At 37.2% G+C, this 26,440-nt stretch overlaps 1 protein-coding gene across 1 annotated transcript in view; it reads left to right on the top strand.

Moving 5' to 3' along the window:
- Positions 1-26,440, top strand: part of KCNH5 (potassium voltage-gated channel subfamily H member 5) — a 367,642-nt gene that overhangs the window by 183,988 nt on the left and 157,214 nt on the right. The gene's annotated exons all lie outside the window — the stretch shown is intronic.

Raw genomic sequence — 26,440 nt, forward strand, 5'->3', positions numbered from 1 at the left:
TCTCTATTGGTGATTTTAAAAATCCCACCCCATTGTGGTCATTCTCTCAGGAGGCTGAGAGTAAGACCAACCAGTGTAGCCTTACTCTTAGTTACCATTGTGGATGTAGTCAGACCCAAGAATCACATAGTTGTTTTTCCATTAGGTTGAGTCATTAGGCCAGAGGGCTGTCTAGTCACTGTCTTCATCATTTATGTGTTTTTTGTTGATTTGATCCAGTTGTCTGATTGTAATAGATACCATTTCATGTGTGAGTGGCTGGAGACAGGCTTTTAAATCTTTGAGCAAACACAACACACTAAAAAGGTTAATATGATGACTAAAAGGAGAACAGTAACCAAGAATAAAAAAATTTCCTGGAGCAGAGAGTCCCAGGAGCCAAGATTTAACCAATTAAATAACTTAAATGGGTTATAACTCCTTAAAGTTATTTACGTGGGCACAGCCTGATGTATTGGCAGTTACATGTACTCATGATTACTTAGGACAGGATGAATGTGAAGATAACTTTATTTCAGGAGGTGGTGGTGCAGATAAGCTTCCACCTCAATTAGGCTTCTGTATGGTATGAGCAATCAGATAATTTAATGAGATGTGTTTCTATGTTAACAAAAGAAAAACAAAGCTTGGTAGTTTGAACAAATCATAAATTTAGCTTCAGAGTTTGAAGAGAAGTTAGCTTAAAAAATTTCTGGATTGAAGTTCTAAGCATCTCTAGATGGTGGAATAAAGATGACAGTTTCTGTCTGATGAATTTTTCTGGTTTGCAGTTTGAATATCTTTGATGATGTCATCACGTGTCTACAGAGCTTACTTGAGTGGCCCATACAGCAATAGGGATAAAGCTTGTCCATAAGTAACCTGTTGTGTTTTTGTTTGTCTGAAGTTTCCAAGTAGATAAAACATCAAAGACAGGATTAGAATTTGATAACGGATACACTATAGTTTTTAATTAAAACAGTTTTTGATATTAATTCCATTTTTATCAAATAATACTTATAATGAAACTGATTTGTTTATGAAATAAGCCTACTGTTATTGAACTGACTTGATTATATACCTAAGTGGGTTCAGAACAGTAATTCTATGTATGTTCTCAAATACAACATTTCAAAGTTTTGATAATATACAAGAGGTTTTAATTGACTCTATCAAGTCAATTTTGGCTCTTTAAAATTGCTTGGTAATAGGGAAGCTCAGATTACACCTTCAGCATCCCTTTAGGTTAAGAAAGTCATTGAGGACTTGTCCAAAAGAGTTTTTTAAATAGGAGAATAGATTCTTATTGAATTCAAGTAAATATCTATATTGTCATGAACAATAAGAATATTTAATAAGTTTCAGAATTCTAGAAGTGTCAGGTAAAGAAAAAAAGATAAATGTTTCAATCTTTGTTGCAAAGGCATACTTTACCAAATTGCTGTAAGTCATAGAAAACTTAAAAGGCCAGAGAAAAAGAGGTTATTTAAAACTGGAAAATAAAACATTAAATTAGCTAACAATGTTTTAAATGAAGTCACAAAAATTATAATCATTTTTATCTGTTCATTTAGTCTTATGTAATTAATTCTTATTTTCCTTGACCCTGAGTTAGTGGCTTTATGAATCAGTTTTTCATTAAAGACTCTTTCCCTATGGATCTCTTTGAAGATGAAGCATTTTTGTAGGAATACTTTTGCAAATGCTTCAAAAGAAAACAATAACTGTGAGTGTCAACAGAACTAAGAATAGCCATGGTTGAAGACCTAGTAAGAGCTCATGATAATGCAATTATCAAGGACATTTGGTTACTTTTGTGATATAAGAATATTTCAAGATAAAGTTTAAATTTCAAGATGGAATTATGATATAACATTATATTAAAACATCTCAGATTCTAAGTATTTGACTCGAGTTTGATCCCTGGGTTGGGAAGATTCCTTGGAGAAGGAAATGGCAATCCACTCCAGTACTATTGCCTGGAAAATCCCATGGATAGAGGAGCTTGGTAGGCTACAGTCCATGGGGTTGCAGAGTCGGACACGACTGATTGACTTCACGTTCACGTCTGAATTTATTTATAAGGTAGTGATGGAGAAACAGACATAGAGAATAGACTTATGGACATGGGGAGAGGGGAGGAGAGGGTGAGATGTATGGAAAGAGTAACAAGGAAACTTACATTACCATATGTAAAATAGATAGCCAACAGGAATTTGCTGTATGGATCAGGAAACTAAAATAGGGGCTCTGTATCAGTCTAGAGGGGTGGGATGGGGAGGGAGACAGGAGTGAGGTTCAAAAAGGAGGGGATATGTGTATACCCATGGCTGATTCATTTAGAGGTTTGACAGAAAACAACAAAATTCTGTAAAGCAATTATCCTTCAATTAAAAAAAAGTTGCATAGTTCTGAAAAAAACCTTAGTTCTCTTAATATTGAAAACACCATTTTTTCCTAAGTAGCCAAAGTCCTGACATAGACAAGGTGAAGCATAGGAAATTTTTTCCATGAGATACAGAATTTTCTGTTTCCTAGGCAGATTACATTAAATATAAAGAAAGCTTTTGTTTACAATTTCTTATTAAGAGCAGATCAATAATTTAAAATATCTGGGATTTAACAGAGAAAATAAAATTCTTATTTTACTCCAGTATACTTTTAATATTAAAACTTTTAAAAATTGAATATAGCTCATTTACAATATTATATTAGTTTCAGGTATACAACATAGTGATTCAATATTTTTGTACTTTTTATTAAAGTTATTAAAAACAATGGCTACATTTCCCTATACTATACAATATATCTTTATTGCTTATTTATTTTATACACAGTTCAATTCAGTTTAGTTGCTCAGTGTGTCCGACTCTTTGTAACCTCATGGACTGCAGCACACCAGGCCTCCCTGTCCATCACCATCTGCAGTGATTTTGGAGCCCCAAAAATAAAGTCTGCCACTGTTTCCACTGTTTCTCCATCTATTTCCCATGAAGTTATGGGACCGGAAGCCTTGATCTTCGTTTTCTGAATGTTGAGTTTTAAGCCAACTTTTTCACTCTCCTCTTTCACTTTCATCAAAAGGCTCTTTAATTCTTCTTCACTTTCTGCCTTACGGGTGGTGTCATCTGCACATATTAGGTTAATGATATTTTTCCTGGCAATCTTGATTCCAGCTTGTGCTTCTTCCAGCCCAGCATTTCTCATAATGTACTCTGCATATAAGTTAAATAAGCAGGGTGACAATATACAGCCTTGATATACTCCTTTTCCTATTTGGAACCAGTCTGTAGTTCCATGTCCAGTTGTAACTGTTGGTTCCTGACCTGCATACAGATTTCTCAAGCGGTAGGTCAGGTGGTCTGGTATTCCCATCTCTCTCAGAAATGTCCACAGTTGATTGTGATCCACATAGTCAAAGGCTTTGGCATAGTCAATAAAGCAGAAATAGATGTTTTTCTGGGACTCTGTTGCTTTTTTGATGATCCAGAAGATGCTGGCAATTTGATCTCTGGTTTCTCTACCTTTTCTAAAACCATCTTGTACATCTGGAAGTTCACGGTGCACGTATTGCTGAAGCCTGGCTTAGAGAGTTTTGAGCATTCCTTTGCTAGTGTGTGAGATGAGTGCAATTGTGCAGTAGTTTGAACATTCTTTGGCATTGCCTTTCTTAGGGATTGGAATGAAAACTAACCTTTTCTTATCCTGAGGCCACTGCTGAATTTTCCAGATTTGCTGGCATATTGAGTGCAACACTTTCACAGCATCATCTTTTAAGATTTGAAATAGCTCAACTGAAATTCCATTACCTCCACTGCTGCTGCTGAGTTGCTTCAGTCTTGTCCGACTCTATGAGACCCCAGAGATGGCAGCCCACCAGGCTCCCCTGTCCCTGGGATTCTCCAGGCAAGAACACTGGAGTGGGTTGCCATTTCCTTTTCCAATGTATGAAGGTGAAAATTGAAACTGAAATCGCTCAGTCATGTCTGACTGTTAGCGACCCCATGGACTAGCTTTGTTCATAGTGGTGCTTCCTAAGGCCTACTTGACTTCACATTCCTGGATGTCTGGCTCTAGGTGAGTGATCACACTATCATGAATATCTGGGTTGTGATGATCTTTTTTGTACAGTTCTTCTGTGTATTCTTGCCACCTCTTCTTAATATCTTCTGCTTCTTTTAGGTCCATACCATTTCTGTCCTTTATTGAGTCCATCTGTGCATGAAATGTTCCCTTGGTATCTCTAATTTTCTTGAAGAGATCTCTAGTCTTTCCCATTCTATTGCTTTCCTCTGTTTCTTTGCACTGATCACCGGGGAAGGCTTTCTTATCTCTCCTTGCTATTCTTTGGAACTCTGCATTCAAATGGGTATATCTTTCCTTTTCTCCTTTGCTTTTTGCTTCTCTTCTTTTCAAAGCTATTTGTAAGGTGTCCTCAGACAGCCATTTTGCTTTTTTGCATTTCTTTTTCTTGGGGATCGGCTTGATCCCTGTGTCTTGTACAATGTCACGAACCTCCATCCATAGTTCATCAGGCACTCTGTCAGATTTAGTCCCTTAAATCTATTTCTCACTTCCACTGTATAATCATAAGGGATTTGACTTAGGTCATACCTGAATGGTCTAGTGGTTTTCCCTACCTTTGTCAGTTTAAGTCTGAATTTGGCAATAAGGAGTTCATGATCTGAGCCCACCATCAGCTCCCGGTCTTGTTTTTGCTGACTGTATAGATCTTCTCCATTTTTGGCTGCAAAGAATATAATCAGTCTGATTTTGGTGTTGGCCATCTGGTGATGTTCATGTGTAGAGCCTTCTCTTGTGTTTTTGAAAGAGGGTGTTTGCTATGACTAGTGTGTTCTCTAACTAAACTATTAGTTAATTTCAGGCTAACTCTATTTTCCTTTGCCCTGCTTCATTCTATACTCCAAGGCCAAATTTGCCTGTTGCTCCACGTGTTTCTTGACTTCCTATTTTTGCATTCCAGTCCCCTATAATGAAAAGGACATCTTTTTTGGGTGTTAGTTCTAAATGGTCTTGTAGGTCTTCATAGAACTGTTCAACTTCAGCTTCTTCAGCATTACTGGTTGTGGCATAGACTTGGATTACTATGATATTGAATGGTTTGCCTTGGAAATGAACAGAGATCATTCTGTCATTTTTGAGGTTGTATCCGAGTACTGCATTTTTGAATCTTTTGTTTTACAGAGTTAGTTTTGTCTTTTAATTGCATACCCCTATACCACCCCGTCCTATATTTCTCTTTTTAAATTTAAATTCATTTCACTTTTAGCTTGACCACGCATAAGATTTCATTTCTCAAGATTCCTATTCCACAAACCTTCTGTCACTTTCTATATTCATTTAGGTTTATTCTTTTTCCTTTCTTATTCTAGAATAATTATTTTAATTTAGGAAAAAAATTTTCTTTTCTGCCTTAATAAAAACAAAGAAACAAATAAACCCCACACCCTTGTCCTTCATACCTTTTCTTATCAAAATAACACATTCTATTTCTTCTTACCTACTTTTTATATAATGCATTTTCTTTTCTTTTTTACTTTTCTTTGCTTTCCAATGAAAACAAGGAAGGAGGAAATTTTGAACAATCATTATCATCCTGTATTAGATTAGCAAATTCTAAATATGTAATTATAAAAGCATTTTTCAAAGACATGCTTTTATAGTATAATTTTCTAATGTGACAAGAGACTTATGTATTAATAGACTCAGATAGCCTTTATGTCTCTATAAAAATTAAGAGGCCAAGGTGGATAAATTTATCCTGACTAATTAATGTTTCAGTATTTTTCTTATTTGAAATTACTTAGATGTTCAATGAATATATATTATTTAGTTTAATTTAGCATAAACTTTTGTCTAATTTCCACTTACATAAGTAACTTTTTTAAACAATTATGCTTGGATCAGAGATTAAACAGCTATCATCTTATTTTTTAGTGGACAAATTTGAAGAAATGCCTTCTTTCATTAAGCCAACAAACATAAACTAGCTTTCATTCATGAAAAATTTCCCCAGATCATGTGAACTTGAAAGAAATTTGTGTTATTTTCTATATTTCTGAGAGTTTTAGGAATACCAAATTTATATAAAATTTTTTCTTTAAGCCAATTAAAGGGAAATTAATTTTTAGAAATTAATTTTGACAATATCATCCTAAGGTAGAATAATATCACATATCTAAAACATGGACATAGACATACATAAATAGACATATAGATGCAAGGAGGAATCCTGTAGCTTTTGTTATAAAAATTCTAGCCATGTTGTAGATATAAAACTCAAATTATACCTGGATCCAAATTATATTTCTTGCAGATGTACTAAAGTTAATTTTACCTGCTCAGATAGCCAGAATTTTTCACTGAAGATTTTTATTTGCATACTGAGCTAATTTTGGAGTCATTTTGTCTTTTGCAAGCTTTTGTATGTACATGCTCATTTGTGTCTGACTCTTTGAGACCCCATGGACTGTAGTCCACTGGGCTCTGTCCATGGAATTTTCTGGGCAAGAATACCGTGAGTGGCCAGTTCCTTCTCCAGGGGATCTTCCGAACCCTGGGGTTGAACCCATGTGTTTCAGGTTTCCTACACTGGTGGGCCAGTGCTTTATGACTGTGCCACTAGGGAAGCTCTGAGAGTTTTGGAATCCTCTCTTTTAAGGGTGTTCTTTAAGGTGGTTTTACCTAAGATAAAGGTTCCAAAACAGCTACTACAGTTCCTGAAAGGTCACTTGTTTCACCAAAGGCAGAAGAGCTTTGCCCATAGACCAGGTGGAACCTAATTTTGTCTTTAGATTTTCTAAGATGTCTAACTGTGAGGGGTGTTTTCTCCCCCCGCCCCCACCACAACAGCAGTTCTAAAACACAGGGAATCACATATTTTCTCCCTTTTTGAACAGATTAGGATAACTTACCAAGAAACAAAATACAGGTGTGTATAATATAATATAAGCATTCAAAACAAAATGAGAGCAGAGAGCTCACATCCAAGAGACTTACTCTCAAATTCTGGAGTCACTGAGAAGGCTGTGAACTCAGTGAGCCCTGTGGATATCAGATCCTGCCCCAGAGTCATTGAGAGTCTTCTTTAGATCCCAATTCTGATGCCATAAAGTGTCAAAAGTTTAAAAATAACCGAGGTAAAACCAATGAATTTACCAAATAATAATTAGTGAAAATTTATTCTGCATAAACCAAAAGGACAGCTTGCAAACCAGAAACACTCAAACCAAAACATGGAAGAAGGCTCAGGGGTATATGGTTATAAAACAGTTTATAAAGTAAGAAAGCAGTCATTGTTTAATTCTTCACAGTGTGTGGTTATAATACCAGAGTTTTCTTAAATGATGGGAAATTTTTTTGTGGTTACCTCCTATCAACTTTGGGAAGCAGTTTAGATTAGCTTATGATTTCCAGAGGTATAAGCAAGAAATGACCCAGGCTATGTTCAGTTCAGTTCAGTTCAGTTCAGTCGCTCAGTCCATTTTAAAGGAGATCAGTCCTGGGTGTTCTTTGAAAGGACTGATGCTAAAGCTGAAACTCCAATACTTTGGCCACCTCATGCGAAGAGTTGACTCATTGGAAAAGACTCTGATGCTGGGAGGGATTGGGGGCAGGAGAAGGGGACGACAAAGGATGAGCTGGCTGGATGGCATCACCGACTCAATGGACATGATTTTGGGTGAACTCTGGGAGTTGGTGATGGACAGGGAGGCCTGGCATGCTGCAATTCATGGGGTCGTAGAGTCGGACACGACTGAGCAATGTTAGGCTTGCAAAATAAGCTAAATTCAGCTTTGCTTGTTTGCCTGGTTTTGTCACATCAGGGAATGTTTCAAGGCTGTCTTCAGTTGTTTTTTTATTTTAACATGAAGCAGCAGAGTTAACAGCAGAGTTGTCCTGAAGTTAGAAGCAGTCTCTAGTTAATCATGATACTCCATACTGAGAAATACTTCTGCTTTTTTCAGGTGAAATCATTACATTTCATGGAGTACCTAAGTAACTAACTCATTTACGAGCTTTCTAAACTGGGCAGCTAAATTTTCCTCGATATTGCATCGAGTGAATCGAGTGAAATTGCTCAGTCGTTTCTGACTCTTTGCGACCCCATGGACTGTAGCCTACCAGGCTCCTCTGTCCATGGGATTTTCCAGGCAATAGTCCTGGAGTGAATTGCCATTTCCTTCTTTGCATGGGTAATTTATTTCTATTGAACTTGGAGATAGATCTAATTCTTACTCACGAAGTTGTCCTGATTGGATCAAATAGTTATATGGATAAAAGGATGTGGGAGAAGAACCATACTTCAGAGAGCAGAAAGCAAGCATCTGCTGTTTATCTCCCAGATTAATGAGTGCAGCTCTATTTGTAGAGTGAGTACTAATTAACTCATTAAACAGTTCCCACTGTGATTCCTCAGTGTAATTTCAGGCTAATCTGATGTCAGAGACTTGAAACCTAACTGCAGAAGCTTGTCATTGTAAACTATTGATAAAACTTACAGGCATATTAGAAAAATTTCTTAGGCCATATAGTAGAAAGGAAGTAATAGAAGTAATTTTGGGACTTGCACCCATATTCACCTGATTCAAAAATCCCATGCTCTTAATCTTGCCAGCCATTTAAAATGAAAGAAGCACATTTATACACAACATTTTTATAACTTTTTATTATGAGCTACTTTGTGAAGTTCAGGTCTTCTGTGGTAACAAACACACAAGCAGAGTCTCCAGAAAAAAACCTCATGTCTTCAGAAATGGAGTACAGAGATAAGCTTCAGTCTGTACTCTGTTCCTTCTTCTATGGAAGGATATTTTTAGTTTAATTATGTTTATAATTTAGTTTAATTACTTTTTCCAGGAGTCATGTACATTGAGAGTTTAACCATAAAGAAGGATCAGTGCCAAAGAATTGATGCTTTTGAACTGTGGCACTGGAGAAGACTCTTCAGAGTCTCTTGAACAGCAAGGAGATCAAACCAGTCAATCCTAAAGGAAATCAACCCTGAATATTCTTTGGGAGAACTGATGCTGAAGCTGAAGCTCCAATACTTTGATCACATAATGTAAAGAGCTGAGTTCTTGGAAAAGAGCCTGATGTTGGAAAAAATTGAAGGCAGAAGGAGAAGAGGGCAAGAGAGGATGAGATGGTTGGATGGCATCACCGACTCAATGGTCATGAATTTGAGCAAGCTCCAGGAGATAGTGAAGGACAGGGAAGCCTGGCGTGCTGCATTCCATGGTGTCTCAAACAGTCAGACATGACTTAGGAACTGAACAATTAGAATATTATTATAAACTGTTTTCATCATTAGCTTCAGGAGTTTCAGGTTTCCTGTTTGCTTAAGAGTTAATAGGTATTAGCCCCTTAAAATACCCTCTTATGTTAGAATTCTGGGTTTAAAATAAAAAATGGAAAGCTCAAAATGCATCAGCCCTTAGAGCTGAGCTTTCAGCTGACATCCACAGAGAGAGAAATCACTTTGCATCTGTCAGAAGCAGACTGGTGACAGTCACTCATGTGCTTTGCAAAGTCTAAGGGCTGTTCTCATCTCCAGCTACTTCTATATCCTGCCACCTGATCCTTTAACTGGGAGAAAATATTGAGTAGGATTTTTGGATTTATGATAAATAGGTAAAAAATTGTAGCATTTTCTTCTACTCCAAATCTCAAAAAAGAAAATATTAGTGTTCACTTTTTTAAGTGCCTCCAGACAATAGTTAAAGAAATTCAAAATATCGGGACATTAGACAATCATTCTCCCCAAATATACAGTCTATGATTTAACTGGTTGGACAACTCATTTTTATCAAGGGCCCAAGGGTATATAGCATACAATATGTGCTGGAATATCTGATTTGTGTATAGTTTTTATTATCAGATAATTATACAAATTTGCCTAATGACTTAAACAATTAAAAAAGGCATTTGTTTCATTCAGAAAGAGCCAAGTTATACGCCTTTAGACTGGTAACAACACAGAGAACTCTGTGATCCACATCCACCCTGTGGTTGTGAACTATAAGTGAAAATTGATTATTATTAAGCAACTGTATTTTCATATTCTTTTCTCCCCTCAGTTCAGTTCAGTCACTCAGTTGTGTCTGACTCTTTGCAACCCTGTGAATCACAGCATGCCAGGCCTCCCTGTCCATCACCAACTCCCGGAGTTCACTCAAACTCATGTCCATCAAGTCAGTGATGCCATCTAGCCATCTCATCCTCTGTCATCCCCTTCTCTTCCTGCCCCCAAGAAGCATCAGTCTTTTCCAATGAGTCAACTCTTCGCATGAGGTGGCCAAAGTAGTGGAGTTTCAGTTTCAGCATCAGTCCTTCCAATGAACACCCAGGACTGATCTCCTTTAGGATGGACTGGTTGGACCTCCTTGCAGTCCAAGGGACTCTCAAGAGTCTTCTCCAACAACACAGTTCAAAAGCATCAATTATTTGGCCCTCAGCTTTCTTCACAGTCCAACTTTCACATCTATACATGACCACTGGAAAAACCATAGCCTTGACTAGATGGACCTTTGTTGGCAAAGTAATATCTCTGCTTTTTAATATGTTATCTTAGTCGGTCATAACTTTTCTTCCAAGGAGTAAGCATCTATTAATTTCATGGCTGCAATCACCAGATGCAGTGATTTTGGAGCCCCCCAAAATAAAGTCTGACACTGTTTCCACTGTTTCCCCATTTATTTCCCATGAAGTGATGGGACCAGATGCCATTATCTTAGTTTTCTGAATGTTAAGCTTTAAGACAACTTTTTCACCCTCCTCTTTCACTTTCATCAAGACTTTCTGCCATAAGGGTGGTGTCATCTGCATATCTGAGGTTATTGATATTTCTCTGGGAAATCTTGATTCCAGCTTGTGCTTCTTCCAGCCGAGCGTTTTTCATGATGTACTCTGCATATAAGTTAAAGAAGCAGGGTGACAATATACAGCCTTGATGTACTCCTTTTCCTATTTGGAACCAGTCTGTTGTTCCATGTCCAGTTCTAACTGTTGCTTCCTGACCTGTATATAGGTTTCTCAAGAAGCATTCAGGTGGTGTGGTATTCCCATCTCTTTCAGAATTTTCCACAGTTTCTTGTGATCCACACAGTCAAAGGCTTTGGCATAGCCACTAAAGCAGAAATAGATGTTTTTCTAGAACTCTCTTGCTTTTTCGATGATCCAGCAGATGTTGGCAATTTGATCCCTTGTTCCTCTGCCTTTTCTAAAACGAGCTTGAACATCTGGAAGTTCATGGTTCACGTATTGCTGAAGACTGTCTTGGAGAATTTTGGGCGTTACTTTACTAGCGTGTGCGATGAGTGTAATTGTGAGGTACTTTGAGCATTCTTAGGCATTGCCTTTCTTTGGGGTTGGAATGAAAACTGGTCTTTTCCAGTCCTGTGGCCACTGCTGAGTTTTCCAAATTTGCTGGCATATTGAATGCAGCACTTTCACAGCATCATATTCTGGGATTTGAAATAGCTCAACTGGAATTCCATCACCTCCACTAGCTTTGTTTGTAGTGATGCTTTCTAAGGCCCACCTGACTTCACATTCCAGTATGTCTGGCTCTAGGTGAGTGATCACACCATCATGATTATCTTGGTCATGAAGCTCTTTTTTGTACAGTTCTTCTGTATATTCTTGCCACCTCTTCTTAACATCTGCTCTCGTTAGGTCCATATCATTTCTGTCCTTTATTGAGCCCATCTTTGCATGAAATATTCCCTTGGTATCTCTAATTTTCTTGAAGAGATCTCTAGTCTTTCTCATTCTGTTGTTTTCCTCTATTTCTTTGCATTGATTGCTATTAAGAAGGCTTTCTTATCACTCATTGCTATTTTTTGGAACTTTGCATTCAGATGCTTATATCTTTCCTTTTCTCCTTTGCTTTTAACTTCTCTTCTTTTCACAGCTATTTGTAAGGCCTCCTCAGACAGCCGTTTTGCTTTTTTGTGTCTCTTTTCCATGGGGATGGTCTTGATCCTTGTCTCCTGTACAATGTCACGAACCTCCGTCCATAGTTCATCAGGCACTCTGTCTATCAGATCTAGTGCCTTAAATCTATTTCTCACTTCCACTGTATAATCATAAGGGATTTGATTTAGGTCATACCTGAATGGTCTAGTGGTTTTCCCCACTTTCTTCAATTTAAGTCTGAAATGGCAATGAGTTCATGATCTGAGCCACAGTCAGCTCCTGGTCTTGTTTTTGTTGACTGTATAGAACTTCTCCATCTTTGGCTGCAAAGAATATAATCAGTCTGATTTCGGTGTTGACCATCTGGTGATGCCCATATGTAGAGTCTTCTCTTGTGTTGTTGAAAGAGGGTATTTGCTATATCCAGTGTGTTATGTTGGCAAAACTCTTATTAGTGTTTTCCCTGCTTCATTCCATATTCCAAGGCCAAATTTGCCTGTTACTCCAGGTGTTTCTTGACTTCCTATTTTTGCATTCCAGTCCCCTATAATGAAAAGGACATCTTTTTGGGTGTTAGTTCTAAAAGGTCTTGCAGGTCTTCATAGAACTGTTCAACCTCAGCTTCTTCAGTGTTACTGGTTGGAGCATAGCCTTGGATTACATGATATTGAATGGTTTTCCTTGGAAATGAACAGAGATCATTCTGTCGTTTTTGAGATTGCATCCAAGTACTGCATTTTGGACTCTTTTGTTGACCATGATGTCTACTCCATTTCTTCTAAGGGATTCCTGCCCATAGTAGTAGATATAATGGTCATCTGAGTTAAATTCACACATTCCAGTCTATTTTAAATCACTGATTCCTAGAATGTCAACATTCACTCTTGCCATCTCCTGTTTGACCACTTCCAATTTGCCTTGATTCATGGACCTGACATTCCAGGTTCCTACGCAGTATTGCTGTTTACAGCATCAGATCTTGCTTCTATCACCAGTCACATCCACAACTTGGTATTGTTTTTGCTTGTACTCCATCCCTTCATTCTTTCTGGAGTTATTTCTCCACTGATCTCCAGTAGCATATTGGGCACCTGCCCACCCGGGGAGTTCCTCTTTCAGTATCCTATCATTTTGCCTTTTCATACTGTTCAGGGGGTTCTCAAGGGAAGAATACTGAAGTGGTTTGCCATTCCCTTCTCCAGTGGACCACATTCTGTCAGACCTCTGCACCCTGACCCTCCCATCTTGGGCAGCCCCACAGGCATGGCTTAGTTTCATTGAGTTAGACAAGGCTGTGGTCCATGTGATCAGATTGGCTAGTTTTCTGTGATTGTGGTTTCAGTGTGTCTGCCCTCTGAAAAGCTTTTCTCCCCAGAAAACCTTAATATTATCCAATTATTACAACTGGAACATGATCTTTGGCAAGGCTGTCAGTCCGGAGACTGAGAGGTGATGAGTGCTTAACCACAACAGTGGTAGTATGGGTGGGGAGAAGAGGCAGATTTCTTATCTGTAGATGGGGGGAGTAATGCCCAGGCCCATGTTTGTTAGAAGGATTAAATGGGATTGTGAGGGCACATGTGAACTGTGACAGCCAGAGACTCTTAGGTAGCGTCTTTCTTCTTCAGAATGCTAATGGCAGCCATCAGCCTCATTCACCGACCTTTCCAGAAGTGTTCCGTTGTAACCCACTGTCAGGTTAGGTACCACCTGATGGGAGCCCTGAAGATCTTTTTCATCACATGTTTATTATAGTTGACATTTCTGCCACAGTGATGTGCCCAGTAAAATGAACTTGGTATGGCTTTATTCCATACATGTCAGACTTTGACAGTAATGATTTATTGAAAAAGTGAACATTTCATACCTAGTGTTATTAGAAAAAAATGAAAGAAGAAATGAAGAAGTTTAGTAATGTATCATGCTGTTTTTTGGATACACAGTGTTTCACGGGCTACACCATCTTGAAAATTAGAAAGATGAAGATAATTTTATATTATCAAGAATTAAAACCTTTGAAATATTTTAAATCAATGCCATTTTTATAGACATAACAGGTTTGTGTTGACTGCATTCATTATAAGCAGTTAACTGTTACTCTTTGCTGCTGCTAAGTCACTTCAGTCATGTCCGACTCTGTGTGACCCCATAGATGGCAGCCCACCAGGCTCCCCTGTCCCTGGGATTCTCCAGGCAAGAACACTGGAGTGGGTTACTCTTTAGCCAGCTCCTAATGAAAAGACAGAGGTTACAAAGTTTCTGTAGATAGAATGCTCAAAGTTTCTAGGAATGATAGTTCCCAGGAATCATAAGTGAGTAATATATTCTGCTTTTTAAGTTTCTAGCTGATGGATTTTTTCATGCTTTTATATATTATTACATGAATTTGTTCTTTTAATTTGATGATGATATGACTGTCTTACACATTATAATCTCGATGATTACTCACTGAGAGATCCAATCCTGTCTAAATATAGGATGGGATATTATCATTAAAATAAGTCAGGGAAGTACCCTATCATATATAAAATACATACTTACAGTGCTTGCTTAACATCAGTTAATTTGTTGTTGCAATCAGTGTACAAGATTCTCCTGGGAAATGTGCAATTCATGGAATATATATTTTCTCATGCCTAATCAATTTACACTTATGTGGAGATTCTAAAGATATACAACTGACAAGAGAAAAAAAAAAGAACTTAGAAGATACAGATCAACATAAAAGAAAAACAGACTGATTAGTGTCAAGTTATAGCCAACCTTTCTCAAGTTCTCCAAGACTACAAGAACATAACTGTGTTAGAGTCCATTGACTTAAGTTCAGTTGCTCTGCATTGCTGAATCTTCTTCATGTCTTTTGGTTTATCTTTTAGATCCTCATCATTTTAGCTCCACAGAGATGGTATCCAAGCTGGTAGCTTGTTTGCCTGTTGTAATCGTTTTCCCACTCTAATAAGCTTGTCTGAAATGATAAAAATATGCCTTTTTTCAATTTGCCTTTTATCCATTATTCATCAAACATTGATTCAAGAGTCAATTAAGGAATGCCACTTTAGAGACTCACATAGCATAGTGTCAGAGGACTGCAGGAAGTCTATGCCTAAAACTTCAACAAGCCTTGGCTAGAGAAAGTAAGGAGCCTCGTCAGCTCACATATACTGTTCTTTACCTTGCTCTCTGCCACTTGCCTAGGTTATTTTTTGACCAAATTTGAGTTTGACTTCATCACCTGGCACTTTTACTCTTGCTTTTCCTACAGATTGGTGTTACCTTTCATAACTAGTTCCTTCTCTCCATCAATCTGTGACATGGGTTGATGTAGCACACCAGTTTTTAGATTTGCTAAAATGGGTCCCTCAGTTGCTCACATGCATGAGCATCCTGGGATTGTGGCAACAGTTTCTCCTGTGCTCCAATGCCTGCATCTGCTTCTTCCTGTCTACTGCAATGATTGTGAAATGGTTTGCATGGAGATCTGCAAAATGTTACAAGGTTTTTAATGAAGAAAAAGGGTTCTAAGAACAAACTAGTATGAAGAAGGGTGTCTTTACTGCAAGGCTTCTTGACTCTTTTGATATGCTAATATGCATTGTGATATGCTAATGTGAATTGGGATTCTAAGAGGGAGAACTAATATAAAACTTATTTGATCCAGAAACTTTTTTTTAAAGACAAACATCTGTCACCATCACAGGGAATTATAGTGTTCCAAAGAATAAATTTTGCAAATTTTGGACTGCATGTCAAATCTAATTCCTTATACCGTGAACAAGTCATCATTCCTTCTCTAGAAAATATTGTTTTCGTATCACTCATATTAAAAAATTTTCATTGTTCATTTTAAACTTCCATGGTCAGTTATATTAGTCTGTATACAGTCTCAGCAAAAAAAAGCAGCATAGTGGTTTTAGCTTCTAGAGCCTTGGTTTTATGCTTCATGCCCATTCCAGGGAATGTAAAGAGCAGTTTGGGGAAGAGTAGTATTCCCAGCTAGGAGGAAATGACATGATTCCTTTTAGGCATTGCATCAGGCAGTTTGATAGATACAGTTATCCAAATAAGGTGATTGTGTAGCCTCTTAATGTCATGGGATGATACAGCATGTAATCAGGGAAGACATATGAGTTCAGATGTTAGTTGAGATCCCATGAATGAACAGAAGTTCTTAGAGTGAGCTGTGATACAAGTGATCATTACAAGCCCACAGACCTTGTCTCTTGTAGTAAGAGAAGGGGCCATAGAGAAAGGAATTGGAATAAACATGGAGTCACCCATGGTGTGTCTGGTTTACCTGGGATACCTCTCCTTACCCTTGTTGTCCCAGCATAACTAATAAGATTGCCCTCTTTCACTCTCAAGAAAGTGTTGGTTTGATTGATTAATTCTGTAGACAGTTAAGATAAGGGAGAAGATAAGAATCAATGTGTCCTAAATGTGAAGGAAATAAACATTACTTAAAAGGAAAAGAATAATGAAAGTTGTTAAGGGCAATGTTAAGTCAGTGATGATGAGGCAGACCTACGATTTTAATGTAGAATAGTTTCAGTAGGAAAGTAAGTTACCTGTTCAGTTTTGACCTGATTGACCCTTCAGGACGTTTTGCCAACTGTATTATTATTAAATGATCAGGCCTCTTATTGTTGATATTTTGTCAGATTTCTGATACATTGTTTGGAAGATTTTTAAGAAATAAGAGAAAATTAATAATCATTCTTGAGCATAGACTTTTACAACTAAATAGCTTTAAGTACTAGTCAAAAAATAAAATTATATATATGAAACTGTGCATCTCTTTATCTTCCATAGCACTTAGTATTGCATTTACACATAGTAAGCACTTAATAAATGTGTACTTGACATGTTAATGTATAATCTAATTACTGGCTAATACCAAAAAGACATAAATATAATTATAAAATAGCTAAAACACCTTTTTAGAAGTTTTGACAGTGGGCATACAATTTAAATGAATTTAAAATTGGACAGACTGTTCAAACTACTGAACAATTGCACTCATCTCACACACTAGCAAAGGAATGCTCAAAATTCTTCAAGGCAGGCTTTAACAGTAAGTGAACCATGAACTTCCAGATGTTCAAGCTGGATTTAGAAAAGGCAGAACCAGAGATCAAGTTGCCAACATCCGCCGGATCATTGATAAAGCAAGAGAGTTCCAGAAAATATCTAACTACTGCTTTATTGACTACACCAAAGCCTTTGACTTTGTGGTTCACAAAAAAAAAAAAAAAAAAAAAAAAAAAAACCGTGGAAAATTCTTCAAAAGATGGGAATACCAGGTCACCTGACCTGCCTTCTGAGAAATATGTATGTAGGTCAAGAAGCAACAGTTAGAACTGTACATGGAACAACAGACTGGTTCCAAATTGGAAAAAAGGTACGTCAAGGCTGTATATTGTCACCCTGCTTATTTAACTTCTATGCAGAGTACATCATGAGAAATGCTGGGCTGGATGAAGCACAAGCCGGAATCAAGATTTCCGGGAGAAATATCAATAACCTCAGATATGTAGATGATACCACCCTTATGCCAGAAAGTCTTAATGAAAGTGAAAGAGGAGAGTGAAAAAGTTGGCTTAAAACTCAACATTCAGAAAACTAAGATCATGGCATTGGGTCTCAACAGATCATGGCAAATAGATGGGGAGACAATAGAAACAGTGACAGGCTTTATCTTCTTGGGCTCCAAAATCACTGCAGATGTGACTGAAGCCATGACATTAAAAGACGCTTGCTCCTTGGAAGGAAAGTTATGACCAACCTAGACAGCATATTAAAAATCAGAGACATTACTTTGCCAACAAAGGTCCATCTAGTTAAAGCTATGGTTTTTCCAGTAGTCATGTATGGATGTAAGAGTTGGACTATAAAGAAAGCTGAGTGCTGAAGAATTGATGCTTTTGAATTATGGTTGGGGAAGACTCTTGAGAGTCCCTTGGACTGCAAGGAGATCCAACCAGTCATTCCTAAAGGAAATCAGTCCTGAATATTCATTGGAAGGACTGATTTTGAAGCTGAAACTCCAGTACTTTGGCCACTTGATGCAAAGAACTGACTCATTTGAAAATACCCTGATGCTTGGAAAGATTGAAGACAGGAGGAGCAGGGGATAACAAAGGATGAGATGGTTGGATGGCACCACCAGCTCAATGGATATGAGTTTGAGTAAGCCCGGGGAGTTGGTGATGGACAGGGAAGCCTGGAGTGCTGCAGTCCATGGGGTCGCAAAGAGTAAGACACGACTGAGCAACTGAACTGACTGATACAATTTAATGTCTTGCATAGAGACACAAACTAGTTTTACCATTTCACCATAAGGTACAGAGTGTAGGCTAACTGTTAATATTTTTATATTAGTTGACTACTTCTATCAGTAACCCACTTAAAAATATTTTAATTGGAGGATAATTACTTTACAATATTGTGATGGTTTTTGCAATACATCACCATGAATCAGCTACAGGTACACATGTGTCCCCCATTCTGAACCCCCGTCCCACCTCTCTCCCCACTCCACCCCTCTAGTTTGTCCCAGAGTGCTGACTTTGGATGCCCTGCTTCATTCATTGAACTTGCACTGGTCATCTATTTTACGTATGGTAATATACATGTTTCAATGCTGTTCTCTCATATTGTCCCATCCTTGCCTTCTCCCACATAGTCCAAAAGTCTGTTCTTTACATATGTTCCTCTTTCGCTGCCCTGCATATAGGGTTGTCATTACCGTCTAGTTATTCTTAGGGATTATGAAGGAAATTGATACTACTGGCTCTACATTAAAGAGCTGAGAGTATAAATTTATTTAAGGATTATATTGCCTACCCTTTTATGAATTGTTTGCTATGCATTACATGAAATTTTGTTAGGCGTTAAGATTATTCATATACCATACAGGCAGTTGGAGAGATTGCTGTTGTTGTGTGCAGGGAAATGAGTGCAGATAGGGAAATGATAAATTAGCTTATGGAAGAAATATCGATACAAAGTACTGAGTCTGGTAGGTAGAAACTTTCCCCCATTGAATAGATCCCATAGATTCTTTCAGAGTGCCCTTACCTTAAAGGCTGTGTGTATACACGAAGTATTTTTTATGGAGAAAATAAGATCACAACATTTTAGTATTTTAGGAAATTTTGCCAAATAGCCGTGTGCCAGCTGTATTCCAGCAGAGACTGGAGACTGAACAGCAAGGAAGCTGCAGTGGTAACCTATCCATAGGTTGAAAGAACAGATTTTAGGCTCTTAATTGAAAGGAGGCTATCAGTCTGAAACATTCTGAAGGCAGAATGAAAACTCTTGGTAATTAATTTTATAAAGGGGTCACACAGAGATTGGAGACAACAACAGACCTGAGATCAATGGTGCTGTTGCTCATCTCAGGTTTCCTGATGATCTTTTCTGTATGTGTCACCTGGGGATTGACCTAAATGTTCTCTAAAGAGATTTATAGCTTCTACCTTTCTAAGGAATACAAATAAATTATTCTTTTTAAAAAAAAATTTGGTATTTCTTTTTGTTTAATGCAAATATTGCATAATGCTGAAGTGTAAAGAACATCAAAATCATTATAAATCATATTTGCCAAATATATGTATGAATTAATAAATGTGGCTTTTATAATTAAAAGTATGCTGTTAATCTTTTCAGATTTCTCCTAAGAGATCCCCTTCATCATCTTAATGGTCACCTAGTTTTAAATTGTGTTGTTTTGCCATCCTTTGTATTACCCAATCTTTATTGTTGAATATTTTACTCTTTCTGCATATTATAAAGAACACTTCAGTTATCATTTTTGTGCACTTATTTTATAATGTCATGGTGTAACTTCCAAGAAATGGAATAATTGGTTCAAACAGTGTACCCATTAAGACTTCAGCTGAGACCACTGAATAACTTGCCATTCTTGCTTTCTTGCGGTCTGCTAGTACATTCTAGGTTTCTTCAGGAATCATGATCTTAAGACAACATTCTAAAATATGCAAGTCCCTTTAATGTCTGGCTCTGGAAATTGCATAATATCATCACCGCCATATTCTATTGGAAGTCATAAACCAGCCCATATGAAAGGAAGCATATTCCACCTTTTGGTGGGAAAAGCAATAAAGTCTTATTGCAAAATGATGTACATACCAAGATAGGAAAATTTATTTTTCCTAAATATGCTATTAGACTCTGATGTGTATCATAAGGCACTCACTACTCTCCTCTCTCAGGTTTACTAATCAGTTGAGAATCAACTATTCATAAAACTGTTTATTAGAACATTAGAGTTACATAACTAATCAAAATTAGTGGCTTAAGACAAGAACAGCCATTTATTTCACTCACGAATCTATAATTTGTGCAGGGCTAGGAAGGCATGGCTTATTTCTGGCACATATGTTATTGCTGGGTTTGCCTGAGTGGGTCTGAAAAATTCACTTCTTAGTTGGCTCAGCCACATACATGGCTAGTAAGCTGATGTTGTCAAGCTATGTGCTGCATACGGAATCATAGATTGATAGGACATTTTCCTTCCCATCTTAACTATCATTATTAAATATCAGTATAAATAGAAGGGGAAGTGATGGTTGAACTATCCACCCTGCCTTAAGTGTTATCAGAAATGTCTTCTTATATCCATAGTTAAAATTGTTCAGCCTAAGGCCATTGTTTAGCTGGGAGCTAAGCCAAGACTCTTAGCCAGGGACCTTGATTTCTCTCCATGTGGACCTTTCCAGAGGAATATTCAGGCTCCTTCACAACACAGAAACTATATTCTAGTTATTTTAGCAGGCATTTTAGTGGTGAGGAATTAGAAATTTCTAGTTTCATAAGGCATGGGCCCAGATATTGGCATGTGATTATAGTTACCATAATCCATTAGTAAAATAGTTAATAGAGTATGCCTAGATTCAAGGGAAAGGAAAAAAGACTATGGCTATCTATGGGAAGAGTGTCAGACAATTATAGCCATCTTTAATCTAATATAATTTTCTTTAAAATAATCCCCTTACAGTGAATAAGAAAACTATAGGGCTTTTAGGTATGATATTTACAGTATATGTCACAATAAACTGTGGAAAATTCTGAAAGAGATGGGAATACCAGACCACCTGACCTGCTTCTTGAGAAACCTATATGCAGGTCAAGAAGCAACAGTTAGAACTGGACATGGAACAACAGACTGGTTCCAAATAGGAAAAGGAGTATGTCAAGGCTGTATACTGTCACCCTGCTTATTTGACTTATATGCAGAGTACATCATGAGAAACACTGGGCTGGAAGAAGCACAAGCTGGAATCAAGATTGCTGGGAGAAATATCAATAACCTCAGATATGCAGATGACACCATCCTTATAGCAAAAAGTGAAGAGGAACTAAAGAGCCTCTTGATGAAAGTGAGGGAGGAGAATGAGAAAATTGGCTTAAAGCTCAACATTCAGAAAACGAAGATCATGGCATCTGGTCCCATTACTTCATGGCAAATAGATGGGGAAACAGTGGAAACAGTGTCAGACTTTATTTTTTGTGCTCCAAAATCGCTGCAGATGGTGACTGCAGCCATGAAAGTAAAAGACGCTTACTCCTTGGAAGAAAAGTTATGACCAGCCTAGATAGCATATTCAAAAGCAGAGACATTTCTTTGCCAACAAAGGTCCGTCTAGTCAAGGCTATGGTTTTTCCAGTGGTCATATATGGATGTGAGAGTTGGACTGTGAAGAAAGCTGAGCACGGAAGAATTGATGCTTTTGAACTGTGGTATTGGAGAAGACTCTTGAGAGTCCCTTGGACTGCAAGGAGATCCAACCAGTCCATTCTGAAGGAGATCAGCCCTGGGATTTCTTTGGAAGGAATGATGCTGAAGCTGAAACTCCAGTACTTTGGCCACCTCATGCAAAGAGTTGACTCATTGGAAAAGACTTTGATGCTGGGAGGGATTGAGGGCAGGAGGAGAAGGGGACGACAGAGGATGAGATGGCTGAATGGCATCACGGACTCGATGAACGTGAATCTGAGTGAACTCCGGGAGTTGGTGATGGACAGGGAGGCCTGGCGTGCTGCAATTCATGGGGTCGCAAAGAGTCGGACACGAGTGAGTGACTGAACCGAACTGAACTGATGTCAGAATTACCAAGTCTTTAAATATGATGTGAAAGTGAAAGTCACTTAGTCGCGTCCAACTCTTTGTGATCCCAAGGACTATACAGTCCATGGAATTCTCCAGGCCAGAATACTGGAGTGGGTAGCCTTTCCCTACTGCAGAGGATCTTCCCAATCGAGGGACTGGTCCCAGGTCTTCCATTTTGGAGGTGGATTCTTTACCAGCTGAGCCACGAGGGAAGCACTTAAATATGATAAGCTAGTAAAACTGGGCTTGTCTTAAATTGTATCAAGCTTAAAAGGCTACAGGAGAGCATATAAAAAGAGGCTTAACAAATTTTAACTGGTCAATCAAATTATTAGTAGTAAAGTAGGAAAATTACCTCTATGGCATCCCATTAAAAGAAAGTGAAAATGAAAGTGAAATCGCTGTTGTGTCCGACTCTTTGTGACGCCATGGACTGTAGCCCACCAGGCTCCTCCATCCATGGGATTTTCCATGTAAGAGTACTGGAGTGGTTTGCTTTTTCCTTCTCCAGGGGATCTTCCTGACCCAGGGATAGAACCTGGGTCTCCCGGATTGTAGGCAGACGCTTTACCATCTGAGCCACCAGGGAAGTTCTAAAATATATTTCTTTGATCCCCCCTTGTTTTTTGCGGGGGGCAGAGGGAGACAAGAATACTGGAGTGGGTTGCCATTTCCTTCTCGGAGACCTTCCTGACCCAGGGATTGAAGCCAGCTCTCCCGCATTGTAGGCAAATGCTTTACCATCTGAGCCACCAGGAAGTAAAATAGGAAAATTACCTCTATGGCATCCCATTCAAAGTATAAAGTTATATAATAGTCCCCTACAAACCTTGCCGGGTCAAGCAAGAGCATTCGTGTTTGATGAATGACAATAGGACTTCCCAATTCATTTGCTATCTTAATATGGCCAGGACATGTATCACCTTGGTTTCTCAACACTTTGTTCTCTCACGTGCATTAATAATGTGTACTTCTGTGTTTTTTGTCACCAGTAGTGAAACTTTGATTTGAAAAAAAGAATGTTTCTGAAAAAAATGTTTCCTAGGTTTTTGGTGTGTCAGTTTACTGAAAGAAAAATATTTAAATACCTATAATGTTCCAGGAACTGATCTTTGTTCTGGAAATACAACAGTGAGCAAAAAAGAACAAGGCCCAGGCTAGTATTTATGGATTTTGCATTTCTTATGTCATATAAATTAAAGTAGTGATGAAGAAGTTTAGGAACAGACATAATAGGGGGTGGAGACTGATGCTGAAGGAAGGGGATGTTTTTTTTTGCTGAGTGAAAGTCAGTTGTTTGGAAGCTATTTCCATGATGCTGATGCTGATATATACATAACATTTCATGGGTGCTTACTCCGTATTGGACTCTTTTAAAACTATTTTATATGAGTTATCTTATTTAGCACAACTCCTTTGTAAGGAGTCTAGAGTAACTGTAAAGTTGAAAGAGAGGAAATAGAATACTCAAAAACTCTAGTAACTGGTCCAAAGACACATAGCTAGTCAGTGGGAAAGCATGTACTCTTAAAGGAGACAAGAAGGCTGGTAGAGGTGGTGAGAAGAAATTGAATTGAGGCTCTATTTTGAAGGTAGAGCCAATAAGAATTGATAATGGAGTAGATTAGATGAATCAAGGAGTGAATTGAAGAAAGACTCTGTAGCTTTATTCTGAGGAAATAGGTGTGGCTTTGCAATTTAATGAGATGAAAAATGCACTTGGTTGTTGAAGAGAAGGTAGTGTTAAATGAGTTCTCTTTTGAACATGTTAGATTTGAATGGCATTAGACATTCAAGAATATCTGTTTGTCTGTAGTTCAAGAGAGAGGTTATTACTTTGGGAGTTAGCAGCATAGAGCTAGTTTCTACTGAGATCGATTTCTTTCATTGTTGGGTGTCATGTTCCATGGTCACTTTCCTTAAGGATGTACTCTTTTATCCTATGAACGGAAACTGTGGTGGGAAGCAGTATTGTTGCTTGCCATGGAATGTCATACTTGCTGTCACCATATTTTATGAAATGTGCACTAGTCTTAAATGTTGAAAATATTTTTAAAGAAGTGATTTCTCTTTTTAAAAATATACATATATTACATAGATTTGTATAGATGATAAAACTTATATAACATTGTATACCCCCAAAATGACTGCATGTAAAATACTAGTTAAATATAATGTCTATTTGTTTTTGTTGTTCAGTCACTAAGTCATGTCCGACTCTTTGTGACCCCGTGGACTGTAGCCCTCCAATTCTGTCCATGGGATTCTCTAGGCAAGAGTATTGGGGTGGGTTGCTATTTCCTTCTTATAACATTTCAAAGTAAATTTTATACATAATAATGTATGTATTATATATGTATATATAATTATGCATATATTGTATTACAAATATGTATGTATGTACAAATATACATATGTATTTATACAAGTAAATTACATATATATACATATATGCATGCACATAATTATATGTATATAGTTGAATGTCTTACTAAATTATGACCTTGATTAATCTTACTCAGTATAGGACACCACACTCACATGAAAGCTGGAGGCAGAAGATATCTTTGTAATATACCCAGCTTAATGGGATGTTGATTATATCCTTCATTTATTAATGCTGAAAACTGTAAATACCTTGACAGTTTTATTCATATTTCAGTGCTTAAGCTATTCGTATGACTAGAATGTGTGCATATTTAATGTACCCCAAAAGATGAAAAGTGTGGTAATTTGTTTAACTAAAAGGCAGTAGTAAGACACTTTGGCAAATAGAGCATATTACAAGCATCTTAGGAAGCCAAACAAGTTGAACATGTCAAAATAATAGTTCTGTAATATTCATTGACATCTTAAAATAGCTGGAGGCTATTCAAAAGCATGATTGTAGCATTATTTAATTAACCTGTAAAAAGCTCATTATTTAAAAAACAAATTTTCTTCATGTCACTTTCTTGGAAATTCATAATTCCATGTTTGTTATATGATTCTTCTACCGTTAGTTTGTTCACATTATTTCTGTGCTTGTCTTTCTTAATACCAACAATAAGGAATAGAGTTTTAAGTCTGTGATTACCTCTACTTTTTTGTTGTTTTTAAATATAAATATTCAACGATTTAAAGATCTTGTTGAGAAGTGTCAGCATTATATTCTTCCTACTTAGTTTTAACAAAATATTGTCTATCTTAAAAATTGTTCTGTGCTGACACCAACATCCCAAAATAATAGCAAAACCCCCCATAAAAACAACAACAAAAAAACCTAAAAAGTGATTTTAAAAAAGAACCCGAGTAACTGCTTGTAAAATCATAGCTTCCTATTGTGAAATTTTAATTTGTTATGCTCAAAGAGCCACTGTTCTTAAAGAAAACAAGTGATTTTCTGAGAATAGATTGAGGGTCTTAAGTTGGTTCGCTGATTTGATATAATACTCTTTCCATCAAATGGAATTTGATTGATGAAACTGTGAAATGAAACAGTTCATACGTTTTGTTCAGAGGAATTATTTTTTCAAATGCTTACAGGAACAGGAATGGAAGTGATCATCATCTGATATTCTACTTATTTGTGAAATGCTTTTGCAATGAGTGTGGTTATTAAACATAGTGTTTACTGAATATTAAAGGGAATAAAATAGTGCCTTCTTTTCAAAAGAGGGCTGTTAAGGGATAAAACTAAAGGGACAGATAGGTTAGGAGTGGTGTGTGATTGAAGATGTATTTATTTGGCTCTGAACTCAACTGCTTTTAAAAGTTTTTTCAAGATCAGGTCAACATTAGTAACCTGATAGATCTGGAGAAAGAGGAGTTGGTACATTATTGGTTGATGGAGGAAGTAGCAATTATGGGCATTAGAACACCTTATACTTTTCTTTAGCTACTGTAGATAAATAACAGTGGTTTGCAGGCTACAAGTTATTCTTAAAATAATGAAGTAAAAAAAAAATCCTTACAGTACTGGATTACTGACATAAATTTAATAAGTAGAAATTATAGGCACTCCCAAAGTTTTATTTTAGCTGTTAATTCCAATTCTGTTTCTTCCTAGAATCTTCTAGAAATGAAATACCTTGATTTGCCTTCTCATCCTATATTTTTGATATTCTGTCAAAAATATTGATAAGCAGGGAAATATTCCAAAAGCTGGAAGAAGCATGCAATGAGAATTGAGCATATATTTTTAAACTGAATCATCAAGTCCTCAAAATTTTAAACTGATTAAGCTTCATTCAGGAAGACAGGGCTGGAGGATAATTTTAGTGATAAGGCTAAGAGGCAAATCATAAACTTGGATCATCTAATTCTTCATGAAATCTATCAATCACCATCATGTTTTACCAAATTGACTAGCTGGTGGTCACTCATAAAATCATGTTTATCATACTAAAG

This window comes from Capricornis sumatraensis, chromosome 2, assembly GCF_032405125.1.
Source record: "Capricornis sumatraensis isolate serow.1 chromosome 2, serow.2, whole genome shotgun sequence".
In the NCBI taxonomy this organism is placed as follows: Eukaryota; Metazoa; Chordata; class Mammalia; order Artiodactyla; family Bovidae; genus Capricornis; species Capricornis sumatraensis.